General features: G+C 49.8%; 1 protein-coding gene across 2 annotated transcripts in view; it reads right to left on the reverse strand.

Annotated features, from left to right (window-relative positions):
* Positions 1-11,006, reverse strand: part of IFNAR2 (interferon alpha and beta receptor subunit 2) — an 844,054-nt gene that overhangs the window by 377,833 nt on the left and 455,215 nt on the right. The window lies entirely within an intron of this gene.

The following is an 11,006-nucleotide window of genomic DNA, read 5'->3' on the forward strand; positions in this document are numbered from 1 at the left end:
GTCCCTGATGCAGCTCGGTGCCTCTGCTATCAGCACAATCTCTGCTCTCTCAGCTCTCTCCTTCCTGCTGCGGCTCTTCCCGTTCCCAGAGCAGCTCTGGAACTCCCCTCACTCTGCTCCCGTGGTGCTGGGACATGCTGCCACCCTTGGATGCCACCCCACATCTCCAGGATCTATTTTCATCCCAGTGTCTTGGTCTCAATGCAGGCTGTGTCCAGCAATGTGTTTTCTGTCCCCAGGTGGGGCAGTGCCCCTGATCTCCTGGCACATATTCTCTGCTCATGGGCCATCTTTAAACCAGCTGGGCAATCATCTTTATCTTCCCACAGCCCATCCTCCCTCCAGGAGATATCTCCTCTTCATGGCCACTGAGTCCCAGGGCATGGCTGAGAAAATTCCATCATCCCACTGGGAGATGCTCCAGCCAGGGCAGGAGCCAAGCCTTTCCTACCCAGAGAAAAACTGACATTTGGACACCAAGGAACCTTCTTCCCACTGCATTCCAGAGGAAAACCAGAGCCTTGCACATCATCCCTGGAGCTTCAGAGGAAACTGCCCCTTCTCCAGGAGCACTGCTCCAGCTGAGCCACATCTGCCCCTGCAGGAGGATGCAGCACCATGGAATGGGACTGTGCCACCACCCTGACTGACTGACTGTGCCAGCTTGGATTCTGACTCTGGCAGGGTTGGCATTGTTCTGTGTAATGCTGCATTGCTATTTGAATTGTCCTAGGAAAGAACTGTTATTCCTAATTCCCATCTCTTTGCCTGAGAGCCTCTTGATTTCAAAATTATAATAATAATTTGGAGGGACGGGGTTTCCATTCTCCATTTCAAAGAGAATATTCCTTTATTGGCAGACACCTGACCTCCAAACCAGGACACTAAAGGAGGTAGCACAGAGAAATAACAGGAGATATAAAACCTTCTTCTTCCTTTTTTTTTTTTTTTTCATTAATTTCAGAGCAATCATTTACAGCCCTGGTTACTGATTTACAGCAGGGCTCAGTCACGAGTGCTGTGGAACAAACGGGTTTTTCAGGCAGAGCTGGTGAAAAGAAATAATAAAAATAAATGTAACAACATTTCAACTAAATCTCTGTCCAACCTGTTAGGAGAAAGAGGAAGGTTGGGGTCCTAATGCTGGGAAAAAGAAAATATTTAAAATAAAAAGAGGTAAAATAAAAAGAAAAAGGAAAATAATAAAAAATAGAAAAAGAATGAAAGAGAAAGAAGGAGAAAGAGAGGAAAAAGAGCAGGAAAGGATAAAAGAAAGAAAAAGACAAAGAAAAAATAGAGGAAAAAGAGGGAAAGGATAAAAGAAAGGAAAAGACAAAAAAGAAAAAAATACGAGAAAAAGAAAGGAAAAGACAAAAAAAAGAGAAACAAAGAAAAAGGAAAAAGAAAAGAAAAAGGCAAAAGAAAGAGAAACAACAAAGGAAAAGGAAAATAAAAAGCGGAAAAGAAAGAGAAACAAAAAAAGGAAAAGAAAGAGAAACAAAAAGAGAAAGAAAAAGAGAAATAAATAAAAAAAAAGGTTTAAAAAGAAAATTTAAAAAAGGAAGGGATTGTGGCATAACCTGCATGAAAATAAAATAAAATTGTCATTATGAAAAAGACAAATTCTCATTGTACCTCTTGATTGCATGTGTAACATACCTCCATATCAGCAACTTGAATATCTATATTGCTGCTTTGAATTATCCCAGGTTTTATTTCCAAACTCCAGAATTATCCCAAACTCAGTGAGGTGGGAAGAGCCCTTCAGGATGATCCAGCCCAGCTTCACCCCTGAACCATGCCCCAAGCAATTCATATTAAACTTCAAAGTCCCCTGAGTTTTGCAGAGAAGAATTGGAATAAAAGCCAAGATCAAGTGGAAATGGTGCAGAATGGGGGGGAAAAAATTAAAGGCTATGGAAGGTGAAATGAAATTTAAAACAAGGGTATAAAAAAAACAAACAATTGAATTGTGATTCGGGGTTATATCCCAAGAAAATACTTCAATAAGCAACAAGCACAATAAACCAAGAAACAGTTAAAATAAATGAGAGTTTGATGTAGTAGGAGTTAAAATAATAGGGTTCAAGACAATGTGGAGATTTTATTTGAAGTAAAGAAAATCTCTGGGAGCTTCCAAAAGCTTTGAGTTATTTCCAGGCTCCCAGTAAAACGCTCTGAAGAAAGAGAAGAAGGAGAAGGAGAAGGAGAAGGAGAAGGAGAAGGAGAAGGAGAAGGAGAAGGAGAAGGAGAAGGAGAAGGAGAAGGAGAAGGAGAAGGAGAAGGAGAAGGAGAAGGAGAAGGAGAAGGAGAAGGAGAAGGAGAAAAAGAAGAGGAGGAGGAAGAAGAGGACAAGAAGAAGAGAAGGAAGAAGAAGAAGAAAAGGAGAAGAAGAAGAAGAAGAAGAAGAAGAAGAAGAAGAAGAAGAAGAAGAAGAAGAAGAAGAAGAAGAAGAAGAAGAAGAAGAAGAAGAAGAAGAAGAAGAAGAAGAAGAAGAAGAAGAGGAAGATGAAGAAGGAGAAGAAGAAGAAGAAGAAGAAGATGAAGAAAAAGAAGAAGACGATGAAGAAGGAGAAGGAGAAGAAGAAGAAGAAGATGAAGATGAAGATGAAGAAAGAGAAGAAGACGATGAAGAAGGAGAAGAAGAAGAAGAAGAAGATGATGAAGAAGAAGAAGAAGAAGAAGAAGAAGAAGAAGAAGAAGAAGAAGAAGAAGAAGAAGAAGAAGAAGAAGAAAAAGAAGAAGAAGATGAAGAAGAAGAAGAAGAAGAAGAAGAAGAAGAAGAAGAAGAAGAAGAAGAAGAAGAAGAAGAAGAAGAAGAAGAAGAAGAAGAAGAAGAGGAAGAAGAAGAAGAAGAAGAAGAAGATGATGATGATGTTGAAGACAACAAAGAAGAAGTAGAAGATGAAGAAGGAGAAGAAAAAGAAGAAGAAGAAGCAGGAGGAGGAGGTGGCAATAATGAAATCACGGTTCCTTGTTGGACCCCTCTCAGAGGTTCATCTTTAAACACCCCAGTGACCCACCAGAGCACAGCAAGGTAAGAGTTTAAAATAGAGGGTCCCTGCCCTATTTAAGGGCAGGAGGAGGGCTCAGGAATGCTTGGAAAAGCCTCTGAAAGTGATGAAAAGGAGGGAATTCAGTGCACAGAGCTCAACAGGAATTTCCCAAGCAGAATCCAAAGCCTGCAGTTGTCCAAAAGGAGCCAAATTGAGGTTCCAGGGCAGTCACCAGGACTTTGCTGCTTCCCAGTTAATTCCAGACCACGATTTGATTGAATTAGACTAAAAAACAAGGTACCATATCTGTTTGTTACCTTGCCTGCTTTGTTATTTTGTTGCTTCATTAGGATAGTGCTGCTCAACAATAAAAGGAAAATCAAATATTCTTTTGGACAATGAGCAGGTTTAAATAACTTAAATACAGTGAAAATTCCAGAGTTTGATTTTTTTGCAAGTTTCGTTGCTGTTTTTCTCCTGGCTTTTTTTAATCCCACTCTGGAATTATTTGTCCAGCATTTAAATCCAGGCTGTTCCAGTCCCCAATTCAGGAATTGAGTGAAAAACAGAAGGAAGAGAGGGGCCAGTGGGATTCAGCATGAAGGAGAATCTTCTTCCCTCTGCTTGTTCAGCCTCACTTTTGAGGGGTTTCCTGGATTTTTGTGCTTCCCAGTGCAGCAGGCAGAGCTGCCCTGCCCATTCCTGCCTTTTCCCCAACTCTGGAGCAGCTGGGAAGGGCCGGGATTAGGGGTTCCCATAATCACCTCAGCACAGATGGCACGGCAGCATTTCCACCGGGACATCCCTCCCTCTTCCTTTCCTTGGAGCACCCTCCCAGCCACGAAATGATGGAATTTCCCAGAAATTCCCGATGGAAAAATTCAGGAACTGGGGACAGACGTAGCAAACATCCATGTGGTCTGAAAGGAGTAAAAAATTCTACTCCTCCAATGCAATTTTTTCACTTGCGATTTTGTCTTTCCCACAGTTAAAACAGCATTTTAAATAGGATATAGAATTGGCTTATATACAAATATAAGGGTTGGGGGTTCTTTTTTTTCCATCTCGAAAGGTATTAATATATAAATATTGATAATATTGTGTTCATATTCTTGCATAGGTGTTTTTTTATACCGCAAGTAATCCTTATCTGCAGCCTGGCAGGTTGTACCTGTCTGTGTTCACCTTGACAAATCCCTCCCTCCATCCTATGATGGGGAACCCGATTAAATCCACCCCATTTCTTGAGCCCAAATTTCCCTCTAACTCCCAGTGCAAAATATCTACAGCCAAAGGAATTTTTTCCTTACCTCTGGCTGAAAAAACAAAAAAAAACAAAAAAAACCAAACTTTTTTCTGCAGTCAGGAAGGAAAAGGAGTTACAATAATCCCGGTGAGTCCAGCCTAATTAATAACCCCCAGGGATAAAATTTGTTCCCACCAGACTGCGAGGGGATCTTCTGTTGTGGTTAAAGTCTGACATCTGTGAGCATTAATTAATTGATCATTACCTGCACTCATCCTCTAATAAACAAGGTGGGCGCTAATCCTTCCCGAGGTCGAGCTCGAAATTCAAATTTATTAGCCAAGGGCTGTTTTAGAAGCAGATGGGGTGTAAAGAGCTTGAGGAGCAGGGGGAGTGTGCAGAGATTAATTAAGTAATTGAGTGATGAGTGCGGGGAATGCAGAACAAGAAATCCAAAGCTCTGGGATCCCACTGGGACAGGTCTGAGTTTAACATTGAACATTCCCAAAATTCCTTTGGGAAACCAAGGGTGACAAAGGAGCCTCTTCACCTGTCCCCGGCTCTCTGTGTTCCTGCTTGTCCCTGTCCCTCACATGGCTCAGTCCCAGGAAAATGACAAAAATCTCTGTTCTGGGCTCGAGGGAGAGCACAGCGAGGTCTGTGACAAATTATTCCTGTTGTGGTTGAATCAAAAACTCCGCCTGAAATTTGTGTGCTACAAAGAGAATTAACGATGGGATGTGGGAGCTGTTAGTCCTTAGCTCTGACTTTGTAAGGCTCCCGTGAATATTTAAAGAGCTTATCTTTTGTTGGGCTTAAACCCTGCGCCGATGCTCACCAGCAGGCACTGGTTAGCACTGAAAGGGATTTTTGTTGGCTTTTGTTAACTGGTTATCACTGAGAGGGTTTGGGTTTGTTGGCCTTGAAATCCTCACCTTGTGAGAACTGAAAGCAGGGAACAGGTAAATAAAGGGAAGTGGGATCGAGGTGTTAATGGATAAACTCTTGAGGGAATAGGGGACAGGCAGGCAGCTCTGCTGTGGTTCCATCAATCAGCAGGACACAAATCCCGGCTCAAACTGGAAACCTGAGCGAAACCTGACACCTACCCGAAGGAGCTGTGTAACAACCCAAGATATTGAACCACCCAAAGGAGCTGTGTGAGAACCCAAAATACTGAACCACCCAAAGCAGCTGTTGAAGAACCCAGAATATTGAACCACCCGAAGGAGCTGTGTAACAACCCAAAATATTGAACCACCCAAAGGAACTGTGTAACAACCCAAAATATTGAACCACCCAAAGGAGCTGTGTAAGAACCCAAAATATTGAACCACCCAAAGCAGCTGTGTAAGAACTCAAAATATTGAATCACCCAAAATATTGAATCACCCAAATCAGGTGTTTAAGAACCCAAAATACTGGAGCACCCAAAAAAGCTGTGTAGGAACATAGAACACTTAATCCCACACAGGAGGTATTTAAGAACCCAAAATCTTGAATCACCCAAAGAGTCTGTTTAAGCTGCAGGGAGGCTCTGCCACAGGGAGCTCCAGAGGGACCCTCCTGTCCCAGCCCATCCAGAGCAAAGCTGAGCTCCTGGGGCCTCAAGGGCTTCTCAAGGGTGCACCAACCACAGGATTCATGGAATCGTGGAATATCTGAGCTGGGAGGGACCCACAGGGATCACAGTCCAGCTCCTGGCCCTGCACACCCCCCAGCCTGGGAGCAGTGTCATACACACAAACATCACCAGCTGGATTCAGTCCTTGTGTCCTTCCCCTACACCCAGTTCCACAAAATCCCCAGCACTCCTGGATGTTCCTTTGCTGTTCATTCCCAGTGCAGAATCCCGAGGTGAGCAGGGCCCTTCCAGCAGTGCCCTGTCCCTGGAGACACCAGGCAGAGCTTTGGGATGGGTTCTGGCTCCCAGCTCAGAGCTGTAAGGTGGGACTTGGGTTACACAGGACACAGGGAGGAGCTGGAGCTGCTGCAGAGCCCAGAGGAGGCAGCAGGATGAGCAGAGGATGGAGCAGCTCTGCTGGCAGGAAAGGCTGGCACAGCTGGGATTGTTCACCTGCACGGGAGAAGCTTTGGCTGAGCTCAGTGTGGCCTTGCAGGGCCTGAAGGAGCTGCAGGAAACATGGAGAGAGACAATTCCCAAGGGATGGAGGGACAGACACAGGGAATGGAGGGACAGACACAGGGAATGGAGGGACAGACACAGGGAATGGCTTCAAAGTGGGATTTGATGAGATATTGGGCAGGAATTGTTCCCTGGCCGGGTGGGGAGGGCTGGGATGGGATTCCCAGAGCAGCTGTGGCTGCCCCTGGATCCCTGGAATGTTCAGTTCCAGGTTGGACACTGGGGCTGGAGCAATGGGACAGTGGGAGGTGTCCCTGCCTGTGGAATGGGATGATGTTTAACATCCTCTATGACCCAAACCCTTTGGAATTCTCTGATATGTCCAACCTTCAGGCCAAGGTGAACCCTTCAGCAAAGGAGAGGATGAATAAACCCATATTATCTCTCCAGAGGTTACTGAGTTCTGTCATTCTACTGATATCAAACCCCACGGGAGACAGGGGAAATAATTGCCTCGGGATGGTTCCACCTGCAAACTTCTATTGGCAGCTGCTGAGTCCCTGCTCCTAAATCTTCATGATCCTCTGTTCCTAAATCCTCCCAAGCACAGCGTCCTCTGTTCTTTTGTCTCACTTGTGATGCTCCTCTGGGCGAGCATCAAAGAGCTGCAGGATTGTGAGTTTATTTTTCTGTTGATTTTTTTGTCGGGGCAGAATGTTTGACCTGCTGCAATGATTTATTCTGGAGGATTTCCCCGCTCCTGTTGGCTGCATCTTCCCCCTTCACACCCATCCCAAACCCGTGTTCTATCCCTGCTCTGTCCCCTCTCAGATAATAAAAAGTGGGTTTATCTACACAAACACAGAACTGTTTAACTGATGGGTTTTTCTAATTAGAATACCTCACTCCTGACAGCCAACTCTGCCTCCACTGTTCTGTTTGCACCTATAAAATCAGGATTATTTTCCTTACCTGAAGGAAAAGTTATTATTTCTTTTGCAGCTGCCGCTCTGCCAGGACAGGCGTTTCTCACCCCATTAAATGCAAACTCGCAGAATAAAAATCTCCTTAAAACATTCAAATCCAGCTGTTTATTTCTTTACACAGAGCGTTGTGTTGTTCCCTTTCACAACTTTCGCGAGCTGATAAGGACTCATTTCCCTTTTTAACAACGTTTGGAGCAGCCCGAAATGTTTCACCCGTGTTTTTAACCAACCATCGGGGCTGTGCCAGTTCCAGAGCACCAACAGCGGGTGTTCAGAGGGGACCTGATGTGGAAAATGACAGTGTTGGAACCTTAGTCACTGAGAAATTCAGATTTTCTGTGCTGCCCGACACTGACCCCCAAGAAAACTCTGCTTTTGACCTGAAGGCGTGGAGAAGCTTCCAAAATTGAATGATAGAACTGGGATCGTGGGTGTGCGGTTTGAATAGAAGTGTGTGATATCACAGGGTGGAAAACTTAGAATTTAAGGTTTTAGAATATGGTAATGTGTATAAAGCAAAATTGAGGTTTTAGGGCGGAAGTTTCTTTCTTCTTCACGGGTTTAAGTGGAATTTAATGTAATTGGAAAAATCCGTGTTGCACGTCACAAGCGGTTAGCTACTAGGTTATAAATAAAAATAATTTAGGTGTTCGTCCTTAATTGAAGAATTTGGGTTTAAAAAGCCTCGTAAGGAGAAAGAGATAAATCACCATTTTTAGCTTGTTAACTTGAAGTGCTGTAGATCCAGAGTGGCTGTGATTTACCAAAATAAGAATATTGGTCAAATACCCACACTCAACTGTGACGGGCAAAAGACTCTGTAACAATTTAAAGTTAGAAAGTGTGTGTTTATTCAGTGAGGTAATCCTCTAATGTACTGCCAAATCACAGGTGATCACAGAGTCTGTTTATTGGCAAAGGATTCAAACAAATCCATATTCATAATAACAGCCCCTCCCATCCCTGTTTCCTATGGTAATTAGCTTGAATGGCTATTAAGCATTAATTGACTTCTTAAATTAAGTCTGGGGTTGTTTTCGTGGGGAGGGGTCTTAAAAGGAGGAAGTGAGGTGAGTCTTCCTCACCCTAAACTCTTGATCTTTTCTATCACTGCCAATACAAATGATTTCTGGGGATAGTCCAGTTTTCCAAAGAATGGGTTCTGGTTGCATTGTCCATATTCCTTTGATTCTGCTCAGAGTTTCGTCTTTTCCCATTGTAAGCGCAGCTGAGCAAACGTGAAACGACAGACAATCAATTATTTCAGTTTCAGATAACTAGTCCCTTCTAACTTTTAATTATTTTCATCAGGGTTACCGTAATCCTGATGTTTCTACGATGCGTGTTTCAGCAGGGCAGGGGCAGGGCAGGGGCAGGAGCAGGAGCAGGAGCAGGGGCAGGGGAAGGGCAGGGGCAGGGGAAGGGCAGGGCAGGAGCAGGAGCAGGGGCAGGAGCAGGAGCAGGGGCAGGAGCAGGGGAAGGGAAGGGCAGGGGCAGGGCAGGAGCAGGGGAAGGGCAGGGGCAGGGCAGGGGCAGGGGAAGGGCAGGGGAAGGGCGGGGGCAGGGGCAGGGGAAGGGCAGGGGAAGGGCAGGGGCAGGGGCAGGGCAGGGGCAGGGCAGGGGCAGGGGAAGGGAAGGGCAGGGGCAGGGCAGGGGCAGGGGAAGGGCAGGGCAGGGGCAGGGGAAGGGCAGGGGAAGGGCGGGGGCAGGGGCAGGGGAAGGGCAGGGGCAGGGGAAGGGAAGGGCAGGGGCAGGGGAAGGGGAAGGGGCAGGGGCAGGGGCAGGGGCAGGGGCAGGGGCAGGGGCAGGGGCAGGGCAGGGCAGGTGCAGGGGCAGGGGCAGGGGCAGGGGCAGGGCAGGGGCAGAGAAGGGCAGGTGCAGGTGCAGGGGCAGGGGCAGGGGCAGGGGCAGGTGCAGGGGCAGGGGCAGAGGAAGGGCAGGGGCAGGGGCAGGGCAGGGCAGGGGCAGGGGAAGGGCAGGGGCAGGGGCAGGGGCGGGGCAGGGCAGGAGCAGGGGCAGGGGCAGGAGCAGGGGCAGGGCGGGGGCAGGTGCAGGGGCAGGGGCAGGGGCAGGACAGGGGCAGGAGCAGGGGCAGGACAGGGGCAGGGGAAGGGGCAGGGGAAGGGCAGGGGCAGGAGCAGGGGCAGGGGCAGGGGCAGGGGCAGGGGCAGGGGAAGGGCAGGGGCAGGGCAGGGCAGGGGCAGGGGAGGAGCGCAGCCCCGGCCCCACCGCCCCGTCCCCGCCCCGTCCCGGTGCCCGGCGCTGCTCCGGCCGCTGCGCTGCTCCTGCTCGTCCCGCGGCGGTCCCGGGCATGGAGGAGAGCCCGGAGCCCCCCGGGGACAGCGAGAGCCCGGGCACAGCCAGCGCCGAGCGGCGGGACCGCGGCGGGGACAGCGCGGGGGGCGAGGGGGCGATGGACGGGACAGAGCCCGCGGGAGAGGCGGCGGCAGCGGCGGGGACGGAGCCTGGAGGGGCAGCACCGGCGGGGACGGAGCCTGGAGGGGCAGCACCGGCGGGGACGGAGCCTGGAGGGGCAGCACCGGCGGGGACGGAGCCCGAGGATGCGGCTGTGAGCCCGGCGGGGACCGCAGCGACAGAGCCCGAGGACGGCGCCGTGGCCCCGGAGGGGACGGAGCCCGAAGAAGCAGCTCCGGCGGGGACAGAGCCCCGGGACGTGGTGGTGGCCCCGGCGAGGACGGAGCCTCCGGTGAGAGAGGCAGTGAGGGAGGAAACCCCGATGGAAAAACAGCCCCGGGAGGCGGCGACAGCTGTCCCGGGAGAAGCAGAGCCTGAGGAGGCTGCGGCGACAGCGGCGGAGGGGACAGAGCCCGGGGAAGCAGAGGTGACAGGGACAGAGCCTGGGGAAGTAGAGGTGACAGGGACAGTGGGAACAGAGCCCGGGGAAGCAGAGGTGACAGGAACAGAGCCTAGGGAGGCAGAGGTGACAGCACTGATTGGGACAGAGCACGAGGAGGCAGAGGTGGCAGCGCCAGTGGGGACAGAGCCCGGGGCAGGAGAAGTGACAGAACCAGCGCCAGTGGGGACAGAGCCAGTGGTGACAGAGCCTGGAGAAGCAGAGGTGACAAAGCCAGTGGGGACAGAACCCGGGGAAACAGAGGCGACAAAGCCAGTGGGGACAGAGCCCGGGGAAGCAGAGGTGACAGCCCCGGTAGTGACAGAGCCTGGGGAAGCAGAGGTGACAGGGACAGTGGGGACAGAGCCTGGGGAGGCAGAAGTGACAGGGACAGAGCCTGGGGAAACAGAGGTGGCAGCGCCAGTGGGGACAGAGCCAGTGGGGACAGAGCCCGGGGCAGGAGAGGCGACAGAACCAGTGGCAGGGACAGAGCCTGGGGAGGCAGAGGTGACAGCACCGATGGGGACAGAGCCCGGGGAAACAGAGGTGACAGGGACAGTGGGGACAGAGCCTGGGGAGGCAGAGGTGACAGGAACAGAGCCTGGGGAAGCAGAGGTGACAGCACTTATGGGGACAGAGCCCGGGGAGGCAGAGGTGGCAGCGCCAGTGGGGACAGAGCCAGTGGGGACAGAGCCCGGGGCAGGAGAAGTGACAGAACCAGCGCCAGTGGGGACAGAGCCAGTGGTGACAGAGCCTGGAGAAGCAGAGGTGACAAAGCCAGTGGGGACAGAACCCGGGGAAACAGAGGCGACAGCCCCGGTGGTGACAGAGCCTGGGG

The sequence above is a fragment of the Erithacus rubecula genome, assembly GCF_903797595.1.
Source record: "Erithacus rubecula genome assembly, chromosome: 1".
Taxonomy (NCBI): domain Eukaryota; kingdom Metazoa; phylum Chordata; class Aves; order Passeriformes; family Muscicapidae; genus Erithacus; species Erithacus rubecula.